We start from the raw sequence: 12,535 nt of genomic DNA, 5'->3' as shown, positions 1-12,535 counted from the left end.
GCTTATGGCCTTACCACTCTGAACACGCCGGATCTCGGAAGCTAAGCAGGGTCGGGCCTGGTTAGTACTTGGATGGGAGACCGCCTGGGAATACCAGGTGCTGTAAGCTTTTTTGTTTCATTGTGAGGAAAGGGCAGCTTTGAGTCTTTGGGGACCAGCATGAGCGAGCTTCCCTCACACACCTTTTCTTGAAGCGCCTTTCGCAGCTTTGAAATTGAATGTCATGCAGCGTGTAATTTGAAGTAGACAGATGGCAGATGCAGTAGTTTTCTCTCGATGACATTAACATTCTTTTCGTTGTATTGACAGGACACCTATTTGGCGTGTGAAAAAACCCTGAGGCTGTTGCGCATCACTTTTTTTCTGAGGTTGTAAAGTGTGTGAAATGGATATAGAGCCCATATGTGTCACAGTCAAGGGCTTACGGCCATACCACTCTGAACACGCCCGATCTCGTCTGATCTCGGAAGCTGAGCAGGGTTGGGCCTGTTTAGTACTTGGATGGAAGACCGCCTGGGAATACGAGGTGCTGTAAGCTTTTTTGTTTCTTTGTGAGGAAAGGGCAGCTTTGAGTCTTTGGGGACCAGCATGAGCGAGCTTCCCTCACACACCTTTTCTTGAAGCGTTTTTCCGCAGGTTTGAAATTGAATGTCATGCAGCGTGTAATTTGAAGTAGACAGATTGCAGATGCAGTACTTTTCTCTAGATGACATCAACATTCTTTTCTTTGTATTGACAGGACAACTATTTGGTGTGTAAAAAGACCGTGAGGCTGTTGCACATCACATTTTTTTGAGGTTGTAAAGTGAGTGAAATGGATATAGAGCCCATGTGTGTGAGAGTCAAGGGCTTACGGCCATACCACTCTGAACACGCCCGATCTCGTCTGATCTCGGAAGCTTAGCAGGGTCGGGCCTGTTTAGTACTTGGATGGGAGACCGCCTGGGAATACCAGGTGCTGTAAGCTTTTTTGTTTCATTTTGAGGACAGGGCCGCTTTGAGTCTTTGGGGACCAGCATGAGCGAGCTTCCCTCACACACCTTTTCTTGAAGCGCCCTCCGCAGCTTTGGAATGGAATGTCATGCAGTGGTTAATTTGAAGAAGACAGATGGCAGATGCAGTACTTTTCTCTAGATGACATCAACATTCTTTTCTTTGTATTGACAGGACAACTATTTGGTGTGTAAAAAGACCGTGAGGCTGTTGCACATCACATTTTTTTTGAGGTTGTAAAGTGAGTGAAATGGATATAGAGCCCATGTGTGTGAGAGTCAAGGGCTTACGGCCATACCACTCTGAACACGCCCGATCTCGTCTGATCTCGGAAGCTTAGCAGGGTCGGGCCTGGTTAGTACTTGGATGGAAGACCGCCTGGGAATACCAGGTGCTGTAAGCTTTTTTGTTTCATTGTGAGGAAAGGGCCGCTTTGAGTCTTTGGGGACCAGCATGAGCGAGCTTCCCTCACACACCTTTTCTTGAAGCGCCCTCTGCAGCTTTGGAATGGAATTTCATGCAGTGGTTAATTTGAAGAAGACAGATGGCAGATGCAGTACTTTTGTCTCGATGACATCAACATTCTTTTCTTTTATTGACAGGACACCGATTTGGCGTGTGTAAAGACCCTGAGGCTTTTGCGCATCACTTTTTTTCTGAGGTTGTAAAGTGTGTGAAATGGATATAGAGCCCATGTGTGTGAGAGTCAAGGGCTTACGGCCATACCACTCTGAACACGCCCGATCTCTTCTCATCTTGGAAGCTAAGCAGGGTCGGGACTGGTTAGTACTTGGATGGAAGACCGCCTGGGAATACCAGATGCTGTAAGCTTTTTTGTTTCTTTGTGAGGAAAGGGCCGCTTTGAGTCTTTGGGGACCAGCATGAGCGAGCTTCCCTCACACACCTTTTCTTGAAGCGCCCTCCGCAGCTTTGGAATGGAATGTCATGCTTTGGTTAATTTGAAGAAGACAGATGGCAGATGCAGTACTTTTCTCTCGATGACATCAACATTCTTTTCTTTGTATTGACAGGACACCTATTTGACGTGTGAAAAGACCCTGAGGCTGTTGCGCATCACTTTTTTTCTGAGGTTGTAAAGTGAGTGAAATGGATATAGAGCCCATGTGTGTCAGAGTCAGGGGCTTACGGCCATACCATTCTGAACTCGTCTGATCGCGGAAACTAAGCAGGGTCGGGCCTGGATAGTACTTGGATGGGAGACCGCCTGGAAATACCAGTTGCTGTAAGCTTTTTGGTTTCATTGTGAGGAAAGGGCAGCTTTGAGTGTTTGGGGACCAGCATGAGCGAGCTTCCCTCACACACCTTTTCTTGTAGCGCCCTCCACAGCTTTGGAATGGAATGTCATGCAGTGGTTAATTTAAAGTAGACAGATGGCAGATGCAGTACTTTTCTCTTGATGACATCAACATTCTTTTCTTTTATTGACAGTACACCTATTTGGCGTGTGAAAAGACCCTGAGGCTGTTGCGCTTCACTTTTTTTCTGAGGTTGTAAAGTGAGTGAAATGGATATAGAGCCCATGTGTGTAAGAGTCAAGGGCTTACGGCCATACCACTCTGAACACGCCCGATCTCGTCTGATCTCGGAAGCTAAGCAGTGTCGGGCCTGGTTAGTACTTGAATGGGAGGCCGCCTGGGAATACCAGGTGCTGTAAGCTTTTTTGTTTCATTGTGAGGAAAGGGCAGCTTTGAGTGTTTGGGGACCAGCATGAGCGAGCTTCCCTCACACACCTTTTCTTGAAGCGCCCTCCACAGCTTTGGAATGGATTTTCATGCAGTGTGTAATTTGAAGAAGACAGATGGCAGATGCAGTACTTTTCTCTAGATGACATCAACATTCTTTTCTTTTATTGACAGGACACCGATTTGGCGTGTGAAAAGACCCTGAGGCTTTTGCGCATCACTTTTTTTCTGAGGTTGTAAAGTGTGTGAAATGGATATAGAGCCCATGTGTGTGAGAGTCAAGGGCTTACGGCCATACCACTCTGAACACGCCCGATCTCGTATGATCTCGGAAGCTTAGCAGGGTCGGTCCTGGTTAGTACTTGGATGGAAGACCGCCTGGGAATACCAGGTGCTGTAAGCTTTTTTGTTTCATTGTGAGGAAAGGGCCGCTTTGAGTCTTTGGGGACCAGCATGAGCGAGCTTCCCTCACACACCTTTTCTTGAAGCGCCCTCCACAGCTTTCGAATGGAATGTCATGCAGTGTGTAATTTGAAGTAGACAGATTGCAGATGCAGTACTTTTCTCTAGATGACATCAACATTCTTTTCTTTGTATTGACAGGACAACTATTTGGTGTGTAAAAAGACCGTGAGGCTGTTGCACATCACATTTTTTTGAGGTTGTAAAGTGAGTGAAATGGATATAGAGCCCATGTGTGTGAGAGTCAAGGGCTTACGGCCATACCACTCTGAACACGCCCGATCTCGTCTGATCTCGGAAGCTTAGCAGGGTCGGGCCTGTTTAGTACTTGGATGGGAGACCGCCTGGGAATACCAGGTGCTGTAAGCTTTTTTGTTTCATTTTGAGGACAGGGCCGCTTTGAGTCTTTGGGGACCAGCATGAGCGAGCTTCCCTCACACACCTTTTCTTGAAGCGCCCTCCGCAGCTTTGGAATGGAATGTCATGCAGTGGTTAATTTGAAGAAGACAGATGGCAGATGCAGTACTTTTCTCTAGATGACATCAACATTCTTTTCTTTGTATTGACAGGACAACTATTTGGTGTGTTAAAAGACCGTGAGGCTGTTGCACATCACATTTTTTTTGAGGTTGTAAAGTGAGTGAAATGGATATAGAGCCCATGTGTGTGAGAGTCAAGGGCTTACGGCCATACCACTCTGAACACGCCCGATCTCGTCTGATCTCGGAAGCTTAGCAGGGTCGGGCCTGGTTAGTACTTGGATGGAAGACCGCCTGGGAATACCAGGTGCTGTAAGCTTTTTTGTTTCATTGTGAGGAAAGGGCCGCTTTGAGTCTTTGGGGACCAGCATGAGCGAGCTTCCCTCACACACCTTTTCTTGAAGCGCCCTCTGCAGCTTTGGAATGGAATGTCATGCAGTGGTTAATTTGAAGAAGACAGATGGCAGATGCAGTACTTTTGTCTCGATGACATCAACATTCTTTTCTTTTATTGACAGGACACCGATTTGGCGTGTGTAAAGACCCTGAGGCTTTTGCGCATCACTTTTTTTCTGAGGTTGTAAAGTGTGTGAAATGGATATAGAGCCCATGTGTGTGAGAGTCAAGGGCTTACGGCCATACCACTCTGAACACGCCCGATCTCTTCTCATCTTGGAAGCTAAGCAGGGTCGGGACTGGTTAGTACTTGGATGGAAGACCGCCTGGGAATACCAGATGCTGTAAGCTTTTTTGTTTCTTTGTGAGGAAAGGGCCGCTTTGAGTCTTTGGGGACCAGCATGAGCGAGCTTCCCTCACACACCTTTTCTTGAAGCGCCCTCCGCAGCTTTGGAATGGAATGTCATGCTTTGGTTAATTTGAAGAAGACAGATGGCAGATGCAGTACTTTTCTCTCGATGACATCAACATTCTTTTCTTTGTATTGACAGGACACCTATTTGACGTGTGAAAAGACCCTGAGGCTGTTGCGCATCACTTTTTTTCTGAGGTTGTAAAGTGAGTGAAATGGATATAGAGCCCATGTGTGTCAGAGTCAGGGGCTTACGGCCATACCATTCTGAACTCGTCTGATCGCGGAAACTAAGCAGGGTCGGGCCTGGATAGTACTTGGATGGGAGACCGCCTGGAAATACCAGTTGCTGTAAGCTTTTTGGTTTCATTGTGAGGAAAGGGCAGCTTTGAGTGTTTGGGGACCAGCATGAGCGAGCTTCCCTCACACACCTTTTCTTGTAGCGCCCTCCACAGCTTTGGAATGGAATGTCATGCAGTGGTTAATTTAAAGTAGACAGATGGCAGATGCAGTACTTTTCTCTTGATGACATCAACATTCTTTTCTTTTATTGACAGTACACCTATTTGGCGTGTGAAAAGACCCTGAGGCTGTTGCGCTTCACTTTTTTTCTGAGGTTGTAAAGTGAGTGAAATGGATATAGAGCCCATGTGTGTAAGAGTCAAGGGCTTACGGCCATACCACTCTGAACACGCCCGATCTCGTCTGATCTCGGAAGCTAAGCAGTGTCGGGCCTGGTTAGTACTTGAATGGGAGGCCGCCTGGGAATACCAGGTGCTGTAAGCTTTTTTGTTTCATTGTGAGGAAAGGGCAGCTTTGAGTGTTTGGGGACCAGCATGAGCGAGCTTCCCTCACACACCTTTTCTTGAAGCGCCCTCCACAGCTTTGGAATGGATTTTCATGCAGTGTGTAATTTGAAGAAGACAGATGGCAGATGCAGTACTTTTCTCTAGATGACATCAACATTCTTTTCTTTTATTGACAGGACACCGATTTGGCGTGTGAAAAGACCCTGAGGCTTTTGCGCATCACTTTTATTCTGAGGTTGTAAAGTGTGTGAAATGGATATAGAGCCCATGTGTGTGAGAGTCAAGGGCTTACGGCCATACCACTCTGAACACGCCCGATCTTTTCTGATCTCGGAAGCTAAGCAGTTTCGGGCCTGGTTAGTACTTGGATGGGAGACCGCCTGGGAATACCAGGTGCTGTAAGCTTTTTTGTTTCATTGTGAGGAAAGGGCAGCTTTGAGTGTTTGGGGACCAGCATGAGCGAGCTTCCCTCACACACCTTTTCTTGAAGCGCCCTCCACAGCTTTGGAATGGAATGTCATGCAGTGGTTAATTTAAAGTAGACAGATGGCAGATGCAGTACTTTTCTCTAGATGACATCAACATTCTTTTGTTTTATTGACAGTACACCTATTTGGCGTGTGAAAAGACCCTGAGGCTGTTGCGCTTCACTTTTTTTCTGAGGTTGTAAAGTGAGTGAAATGGATATAGAGCCCATGTGTGTAAGAGTCAAGGGCTTACGGCCATACCACTCTGAACACGCCCGATCTCGTCTGATCTCGGAAGCTAAGCAGTGTCGGGCCTGGTTAGTACTTGGATGGGAGACCGCCTGGGAATACCAGGTGCTGTAAGCTTTTTTGTTTCATTGTGAGGAAAGGGCAGCTTTGAGTGTTTGGGGACAAGCATGAGCGAGCTTCCCTCACACACCTTTTCTTGAAGCGCCCTCCACAGCTTTCGAATGGAATGTCATGCAGTGTGTAATTTGAAGTAGACAGATTGCAGATGCAGTACTTTTCTCGAGATGACATCAACATTCTTTTCTTTGTATTGACAGGACAACTATTTGGTGTGTTAAAAGACCGTGAGGCTGTTGCACATCACATTTTTTTTGAGGTTGTAAAGTGAGTGAAATGGATATAGAGCCCATGTGTGTGAGAGTCAAGGGCTTACGGCCATACCACTCTGAACACGCCCGATCTCGTCTGATCTCGGAAGCTTAGCAGGGTCGGGCCTGGTTAGTACTTGGATGGAAGACCGCCTGGGAATACCAGGTGCTGTAAGCTTTTTTGTTTCATTGTGAGGAAAGGGCCGCTTTGAGTCTTTGGGGACCAGCATGAGCGAGCTTCCCTCACACACCTTTTCTTGAAGCGCCCTCTGCAGCTTTGGAATGGAATGTCATGCAGTGGTTAATTTGAAGAAGACAGATGGCAGATGCAGTACTTTCGTCTCGATGACATCAACATTCTTTTCTTTTATTGACAGGACACCGATTTGGCGTGTGAAAAGACCCTGAGGCTTTTGCGCATCACTTTTTTTCTGAGGTTGTAAAGTGTGTGAAATGGATATAGAGCCCATGTGTGTGAGAGTCAAGGGCTTACGGCCATACCACTCTGAACACGCCCGATCTCGTCTGATCTCGGAAGCTAAGCAGGGTCGGGACTGGTTAGTATTTGGATGGAAGACCGCCTGGGAATACCAGATGCTGTAAGCTTTTTTTTTTCTTTGTGAGGAAAGGGCCGCTTTGAGTCTTTGGGGACCAGCATGAGCGAGCTTCCCTCACACACCTTTTCTTGAAGCGCCCTCCGCAGCTTTGGAATGGAATGTCATGCTTTGGTTAATTTGAAGAAGACAGATGGCAGATGCAGTACTTTTCTCTCGATGACATCAACATTCTTTTCTTTGTATTGACAGGACACCTATTTGACGTGTGAAAAGACCCTGAGGCTGTTGCGCATCACTTTTTTTCTGAGGTTGTAAAGTGAGTGAAATGGATATAGAGCCCATGTGTGTCAGAGTCAGGGGCTTACGGCCATACCATTCTGAACTCGTCTGATCGCGGAAACTAAGCAGGGTCGGGCCTGGATAGTACTTGGATGGGAGACCGCCTGGAAATACCAGTTGCTGTAAGCTTTTTGGTTTCATTGTGAGGAAAGGGCAGCTTTGAGTGTTTGGGGACCAGCATGAGCGAGCTTCCCTCACACACCTTTTCTTGTAGCGCCCTCCACAGCTTTGGAATGGAATGTCATGCAGTGGTTAATTTAAAGTAGACAGATGGCAGATGCAGTACTTTTCTCTTGATGACATCAACATTCTTTTCTTTTATTGACAGTACACCTATTTGGCGTGTGAAAAGACCCTGAGGCTGTTGCGCTTCACTTTTTTTCTGAGGTTGTAAAGTGAGTGAAATGGATATAGAGCCCATGTGTGTAAGAGTCAAGGGCTTACGGCCATACCACTCTGAACACGCCCGATCTCGTCTGATCTCGGAAGCTAAGCAGTGTCGGGCCTGGTTAGTACTTGAATGGGAGGCCGCCTGGGAATACCAGGTGCTGTAAGCTTTTTTGTTTCATTGTGAGGAAAGGGCAGCTTTGAGTGTTTGGGGACCAGCATGAGCGAGCTTCCCTCACACACCTTTTCTTGAAGCGCCCTCCACAGCTTTGGAATGGATTTTCATGCAGTGTGTAATTTGAAGAAGACAGATGGCAGATGCAGTACTTTTCTCTAGATGACATCAACATTCTTTTCTTTTATTGACAGGACACCGATTTGGCGTGTGAAAAGACCCTGAGGCTTTTGCGCATCACTTTTTTTCTGAGGTTGTAAAGTGTGTGAAATGGATATAGAGCCCATGTGTGTGAGAGTCAAGGGCTTACGGCCATACCACTCTGAACACGCCCGATCTCTTCTGATCTCGGAAGCTAAGCAGTTTCGGGCCTGGTTAGTACTTGGATGGGAGACCGCCTGGGAATACCAGGTGCTGTAAGCTTTTTTGTTTCATTGTGAGGAAAGGGCAGCTTTGAGTGTTTGGGGACCAGCATGAGCGAGCTTCCCTCACACACCTTTTCTTGAAGCGCCCTCCACAGCTTTGGAATGGAATGTCATGCAGTGGTTAATTTAAAGTAGACAGATGGCAGATGCAGTACTTTTCTCTAGATGACATCAACATTCTTTTGTTTTATTGACAGTACACCTATTTGGCGTGTGAAAAGACCCTGAGGCTGTTGCGCTTCACTTTTTTTCTGAGGTTGTAAAGTGAGTGAAATGGATATAGAGCCCATGTGTGTAAGAGTCAAGGGCTTACGGCCATACCACTCTGAACACGCCCGATCTCGTCTGATCTCGGAAGCTAAGCAGTGTCGGGCCTGGTTAGTACTTGGATGGGAGACCGCCTGGGAATACCAGGTGCTGTAAGCTTTTTTGTTTCATTGTGAGGAAAGGGCAGCTTTGAGTGTTTGGGGACCAGCATGAGCGAGCTTCCCTCACACACCTTTTCTTGAAGCGCCCTCCACAGCTTTCGAATGGAATGTCATGCAGTGTGTAATTTGAAGTAGACAGATTGCAGATGCAGTACTTTTCTCGAGATGACATCAACATTCTTTTCTTTGTATTGACAGGACAACTATTTGGTGTGTTAAAAGACCGTGAGGCTGTTGCACATCACATTTTTTTTGAGGTTGTAAAGTGAGTGAAATGGATATAGAGCCCATGTGTGTGAGAGTCAAGGGCTTACGGCCATACCACTCTGAACACGCCCGATCTCGTCTGATCTCGGAAGCTTAGCAGGGTCGGGCCTGGTTAGTACTTGGATGGAAGACCGCCTGGGAATACCAGGTGCTGTAAGCTTTTTTGTTTCATTGTGAGGAAAGGGCCGCTTTGAGTCTTTGGGGACCAGCATGAGCGAGCTTCCCTCACACACCTTTTCTTGAAGCGCCCTCTGCAGCTTTGGAATGGAATGTCATGCAGTGGTTAATTTGAAGAAGACAGATGGCAGATGCAGTACTTTCGTCTCGATGACATCAACATTCTTTTCTTTTATTGACAGGACACCGATTTGGCGTGTGAAAAGACCCTGAGGCTTTTGCGCATCACTTTTTTTCTGAGGTTGTAAAGTGTGTGAAATGGATATAGAGCCCATGTGTGTGAGAGTCAAGGGCTTACGGCCATACCACTCTGAACACGCCCGATCTCGTCTGATCTCGGAAGCTAAGCAGGGTCGGGACTGGTTAGTACTTGGATGGAAGACCGCCTGGGAATACCAGATGCTGTAAGCTTTTTTGTTTCTTTGTGAGGAAAGGGCCGCTTTGAGTCTTTGGGGACCAGCATGAGCGAGCTTCCCTCACACACCTTTTCTTGAAGCGCCCTCCGCAGCTTTGGAATGGAATGTCATGCTTTGGTTAATTTGAAGAAGACAGATGGCAGATGCAGTACTTTTCTCTCGATGACATCAACATTCTTTTCTTTGTATTGACAGGACACCTATTTGACGTGTGAAAAGACCCTGAGGCTGTTGCGCATCACTTTTTTTCTGAGGTTGTAAAGTGAGTGAAATGGATATAGAGCCCATGTGTGTCAGAGTCAGGGGCTTACGGCCATACCATTCTGAACTCGTCTGATCGCGGAAACTAAGCAGGGTCGGGCCTGGATAGTACTTGGATGGGAGACCGCCTGGAAATACCAGTTGCTGTAAGCTTTTTGGTTTCATTGTGAGGAAAGGGCAGCTTTGAGTGTTTGGGGACCAGCATGAGCGAGCTTCCCTCACACACCTTTTCTTGTAGCGCCCTCCACAGCTTTGGAATGGAATGTCATGCAGTGGTTAATTTAAAGTAGACAGATGGCAGATGCAGTACTTTTCTCTTGATGACATCAACATTCTTTTCTTTTATTGACAGTACACCTATTTGGCGTGTGAAAAGACCCTGAGGCTGTTGCGCTTCACTTTTTTTCTGAGGTTGTAAAGTGAGTGAAATGGATATAGAGCCCATGTGTGTAAGAGTCAAGGGCTTACGGCCATACCACTCTGAACACGCCCGATCTCGTCTGATCTCGGAAGCTAAGCAGTGTCGGGCCTGGTTAGTACTTGAATGGGAGGCCGCCTGGGAATACCAGGTGCTGTAAGCTTTTTTGTTTCATTGTGAGGAAAGGGCAGCTTTGAGTGTTTGGGGACCAGCATGAGCGAGCTTCCCTCACACACCTTTTCTTGAAGCGCCCTCCACAGCTTTGGAATGGATTTTCATGCAGTGTGTAATTTGAAGAAGACAGATGGCAGATGCAGTACTTTTCTCTAGATGACATCAACATTCTTTTCTTTTATTGACAGGACACCGATTTGGCGTGTGAAAAGACCCTGAGGCTTTTGCGCATCACTTTTTTTCTGAGGTTGTAAAGTGTGTGAAATGGATATAGAGCCCATGTGTGTGAGAGTCAAGGGCTTACGGCCATACCACTCTGAACACGCCCGATCTTGTCTGATCTCGGAAGCTAAGCCGGGTCGGGACTGGTTAGTACTTGGATGGAAGACCGCCTGGGAATACCAGATGCTGTAAGCTTTTTTGTTTCTTTGTGAGGAAAGGGCCGCTTTGAGTCTTTGGGGACCAGCATGAGCGAGCTTCCCTCACACACCTTTTCTTGAAGCGCCCTCCGCAGCTTTGGAATGGAATATCATGCAGTGGTTAATTTGAAGAAGACAGATGGCAGGTGCAGTACTTTTCTCTCGATGACATCAACATTCTTTTCTTTTATTGACATGACACCGATTTGGCGTGTGAAAAGACCCTGAGGCTGTTGCGCATCACTTTTTTTCTGAGGTTGTAAATTGTGTGAAATGGATATAGAGCCCATGTGTGTCAGAGTCAAGGGCTTACGGCCATACCACTCTGAACACACCCGATCTCGTCTGATCTCGGAATCTAAGCAGGGTCGGGCCTGGTTAGTACTTGGATGGAAGACCGCCTGGGAATACCAGGTGCTGTAAGCTTTTTTATTTCTTTGTGAGGAAAGGGCAGCTTTGAGTCTTTGGGGACCAGCATGAGCGAGCTTCCCTCACACACCTTTTCTTGAAGCGCCCTCCACAGCTTTCGAATGGAATGTCATGCAGTGTGTAATTTGAAGTAGACAGATTGCAGATGCAGTACTTTTCTCTAGATGACATCAACATTCTTTTCTTTGTATTGACAGGAAAACTATTTGGTGTGTAAAAAAGACCGTGAGGCTGTTGCACATCACATTTTTTTGAGGTTGTAAAGTGAGTGAAATGGATATAGAGCCCATGTGTGTGAGAGTCAAGGGCTTACGGCCATACCATTCTGAACTCGTCTGGTCGCGGAAGCTAAGCAGGGTCGGGCCTGGATAGTACTTGGATGGGAGACAGCCTGGAAATACCAGTTGCTGTAAGCTTTTTGGTTTCATTGTGAGGAAAGGGCAGCTTTGAGTGTTTGGGGACCAGCATGAGCGAGCTTCCTTCACACACCTTTTCTTGAAGCGCCTTTCTGCAGCTTTGAAATGGAATGTCATGCAGCGTGTAATTTGAAGTAGACAGATGGCAGATGCAGTACTTTTCTCTAGATGACATCAACATTCTTTTCTTTTATCGACAGGACACCTATTTGGCGTGTGAAAAGACCGTGAGGCTGTTGCACGTCACTTTTTTTTTAAGGTTGTAAAGTGAGTGAAATGGATATAGAGCCCAGGTGTGTAAGAGTCAAGGGCTTACGGCCATACCCCTCTGAACACGCCCGATCTCGTCTGATCTCGGAAGCTAAGCAGGGTCGGACCTGGTTAGTACTTGGATGGGAGACTGCCAGGCAGTCCCAGATGCTTTAAGCTTTTTTGTTTCATTGTGAGGAAAGGGCAGCTTTGAGTCTTTGGGGACCAGCATGAGCGAGCTTCCCTCACACACCTTTTCTTGAAGCGCCTTTCTGCAGCTTTGAAATTGAATGTCATGCAGCGTGTAATTTGAAGTAGACAGATGGCAGATGCAGTACTTTTCTCTAGATGACATCAACATTCTTTTCTTTTACTGACAGGACACCGATTTGGTGTGTTAAAAGACCGTGAGGCTGTTGCACATCACATTTTTTTTGAGGTTGTAAAGTGAGTGAAATGGATATAGAGCCCATGTGTGTGACAGTCAAGGGCTTACGGCCATACCACTCTGAACACGCCCGATCTCATCTGATCTCGGAAGCTTAGCAGGGTCGGGCCTGGTTAGTACTTGGATGGAAGACCGCCTGGGAATACCAGGTGCTGTAAGCTTTTTTGTTTCATTGTGAGGAAAGGGCCGCTTTGAGTCTTTGGGGACCAGCA

At 46.8% G+C, this 12,535-nt stretch overlaps 20 non-coding genes and 5 pseudogenes across 20 annotated transcripts; all 25 read left to right on the top strand.

Annotated features, from left to right (window-relative positions):
* LOC147266419 (5S ribosomal RNA) lies at positions 1-109 on the top strand (annotated as a pseudogene).
* A 310-nt stretch (positions 110-419) lies between these two features.
* LOC147266418 (5S ribosomal RNA) lies at positions 420-538 on the top strand. Its single transcript, XR_015115372.1, has one exon. It is a non-coding gene; the product is annotated as a 5S ribosomal RNA (ribosomal RNA).
* A 310-nt stretch (positions 539-848) lies between these two features.
* Positions 849-967, top strand: LOC147266417 (5S ribosomal RNA). The gene has a single exon (XR_015114272.1). It is a non-coding gene; the product is annotated as a 5S ribosomal RNA (ribosomal RNA).
* A 310-nt stretch (positions 968-1,277) lies between these two features.
* Positions 1,278-1,396, top strand: LOC147266416 (5S ribosomal RNA). Its single transcript, XR_015114054.1, has one exon. It is a non-coding gene; the product is annotated as a 5S ribosomal RNA (ribosomal RNA).
* A 309-nt stretch (positions 1,397-1,705) lies between these two features.
* On the top strand, positions 1,706-1,824 carry LOC147266415 (5S ribosomal RNA; annotated as a pseudogene).
* A 728-nt stretch (positions 1,825-2,552) lies between these two features.
* Positions 2,553-2,671, top strand: LOC147266414 (5S ribosomal RNA). The gene has a single exon (XR_015113050.1). It is a non-coding gene; the product is annotated as a 5S ribosomal RNA (ribosomal RNA).
* A 309-nt stretch (positions 2,672-2,980) lies between these two features.
* LOC147266413 (5S ribosomal RNA) lies at positions 2,981-3,099 on the top strand. Its single transcript, XR_015115394.1, has one exon. It is a non-coding gene; the product is annotated as a 5S ribosomal RNA (ribosomal RNA).
* Positions 3,100-3,408: 309 nt separating this feature from the next.
* On the top strand, positions 3,409-3,527 carry LOC147266412 (5S ribosomal RNA). Its single transcript, XR_015114271.1, has one exon. It is a non-coding gene; the product is annotated as a 5S ribosomal RNA (ribosomal RNA).
* A 310-nt stretch (positions 3,528-3,837) lies between these two features.
* On the top strand, positions 3,838-3,956 carry LOC147266411 (5S ribosomal RNA). Its single transcript, XR_015114053.1, has one exon. It is a non-coding gene; the product is annotated as a 5S ribosomal RNA (ribosomal RNA).
* Positions 3,957-4,265: 309 nt separating this feature from the next.
* Positions 4,266-4,384, top strand: LOC147266410 (5S ribosomal RNA; annotated as a pseudogene).
* A 728-nt stretch (positions 4,385-5,112) lies between these two features.
* Positions 5,113-5,231, top strand: LOC147266409 (5S ribosomal RNA). Its single transcript, XR_015113049.1, has one exon. It is a non-coding gene; the product is annotated as a 5S ribosomal RNA (ribosomal RNA).
* A 309-nt stretch (positions 5,232-5,540) lies between these two features.
* Positions 5,541-5,659, top strand: LOC147266408 (5S ribosomal RNA). Its single transcript, XR_015114806.1, has one exon. It is a non-coding gene; the product is annotated as a 5S ribosomal RNA (ribosomal RNA).
* A 309-nt stretch (positions 5,660-5,968) lies between these two features.
* Positions 5,969-6,087, top strand: LOC147266407 (5S ribosomal RNA). Its single transcript, XR_015115421.1, has one exon. It is a non-coding gene; the product is annotated as a 5S ribosomal RNA (ribosomal RNA).
* Positions 6,088-6,397: 310 nt separating this feature from the next.
* On the top strand, positions 6,398-6,516 carry LOC147266406 (5S ribosomal RNA). Its single transcript, XR_015114052.1, has one exon. It is a non-coding gene; the product is annotated as a 5S ribosomal RNA (ribosomal RNA).
* Positions 6,517-6,825: 309 nt separating this feature from the next.
* On the top strand, positions 6,826-6,944 carry LOC147266405 (5S ribosomal RNA). The gene has a single exon (XR_015114870.1). It is a non-coding gene; the product is annotated as a 5S ribosomal RNA (ribosomal RNA).
* A 728-nt stretch (positions 6,945-7,672) lies between these two features.
* On the top strand, positions 7,673-7,791 carry LOC147266404 (5S ribosomal RNA). Its single transcript, XR_015113047.1, has one exon. It is a non-coding gene; the product is annotated as a 5S ribosomal RNA (ribosomal RNA).
* A 309-nt stretch (positions 7,792-8,100) lies between these two features.
* Positions 8,101-8,219, top strand: LOC147266403 (5S ribosomal RNA). Its single transcript, XR_015113492.1, has one exon. It is a non-coding gene; the product is annotated as a 5S ribosomal RNA (ribosomal RNA).
* Positions 8,220-8,528: 309 nt separating this feature from the next.
* On the top strand, positions 8,529-8,647 carry LOC147266402 (5S ribosomal RNA). Its single transcript, XR_015115420.1, has one exon. It is a non-coding gene; the product is annotated as a 5S ribosomal RNA (ribosomal RNA).
* Positions 8,648-8,957: 310 nt separating this feature from the next.
* LOC147266401 (5S ribosomal RNA) lies at positions 8,958-9,076 on the top strand. The gene has a single exon (XR_015114051.1). It is a non-coding gene; the product is annotated as a 5S ribosomal RNA (ribosomal RNA).
* Positions 9,077-9,385: 309 nt separating this feature from the next.
* LOC147266400 (5S ribosomal RNA) lies at positions 9,386-9,504 on the top strand. Its single transcript, XR_015114286.1, has one exon. It is a non-coding gene; the product is annotated as a 5S ribosomal RNA (ribosomal RNA).
* A 728-nt stretch (positions 9,505-10,232) lies between these two features.
* Positions 10,233-10,351, top strand: LOC147266399 (5S ribosomal RNA). The gene has a single exon (XR_015113046.1). It is a non-coding gene; the product is annotated as a 5S ribosomal RNA (ribosomal RNA).
* A 309-nt stretch (positions 10,352-10,660) lies between these two features.
* On the top strand, positions 10,661-10,779 carry LOC147266398 (5S ribosomal RNA; annotated as a pseudogene).
* A 309-nt stretch (positions 10,780-11,088) lies between these two features.
* On the top strand, positions 11,089-11,207 carry LOC147266397 (5S ribosomal RNA). The gene has a single exon (XR_015113231.1). It is a non-coding gene; the product is annotated as a 5S ribosomal RNA (ribosomal RNA).
* Positions 11,208-11,936: 729 nt separating this feature from the next.
* LOC147266396 (5S ribosomal RNA) lies at positions 11,937-12,055 on the top strand (annotated as a pseudogene).
* A 310-nt stretch (positions 12,056-12,365) lies between these two features.
* LOC147266395 (5S ribosomal RNA) lies at positions 12,366-12,484 on the top strand. The gene has a single exon (XR_015113479.1). It is a non-coding gene; the product is annotated as a 5S ribosomal RNA (ribosomal RNA).
* The last annotated feature ends 51 nt before the right edge of the window (positions 12,485-12,535 follow it).

The sequence above is a fragment of the Aulostomus chinensis genome, chromosome 4 (genome assembly GCF_037954235.1).
Source record: "Aulostomus chinensis isolate RoL2024-O1b breed Wild chromosome 4, RoL_Achi_v1.0, whole genome shotgun sequence".
NCBI classification, from domain to species: Eukaryota; Metazoa; Chordata; class Actinopteri; order Syngnathiformes; family Aulostomidae; genus Aulostomus; species Aulostomus chinensis.
Note: the sequence above shows the minus strand (reverse complement) of the source record. Positions and strands in the feature narration are given on the sequence as shown.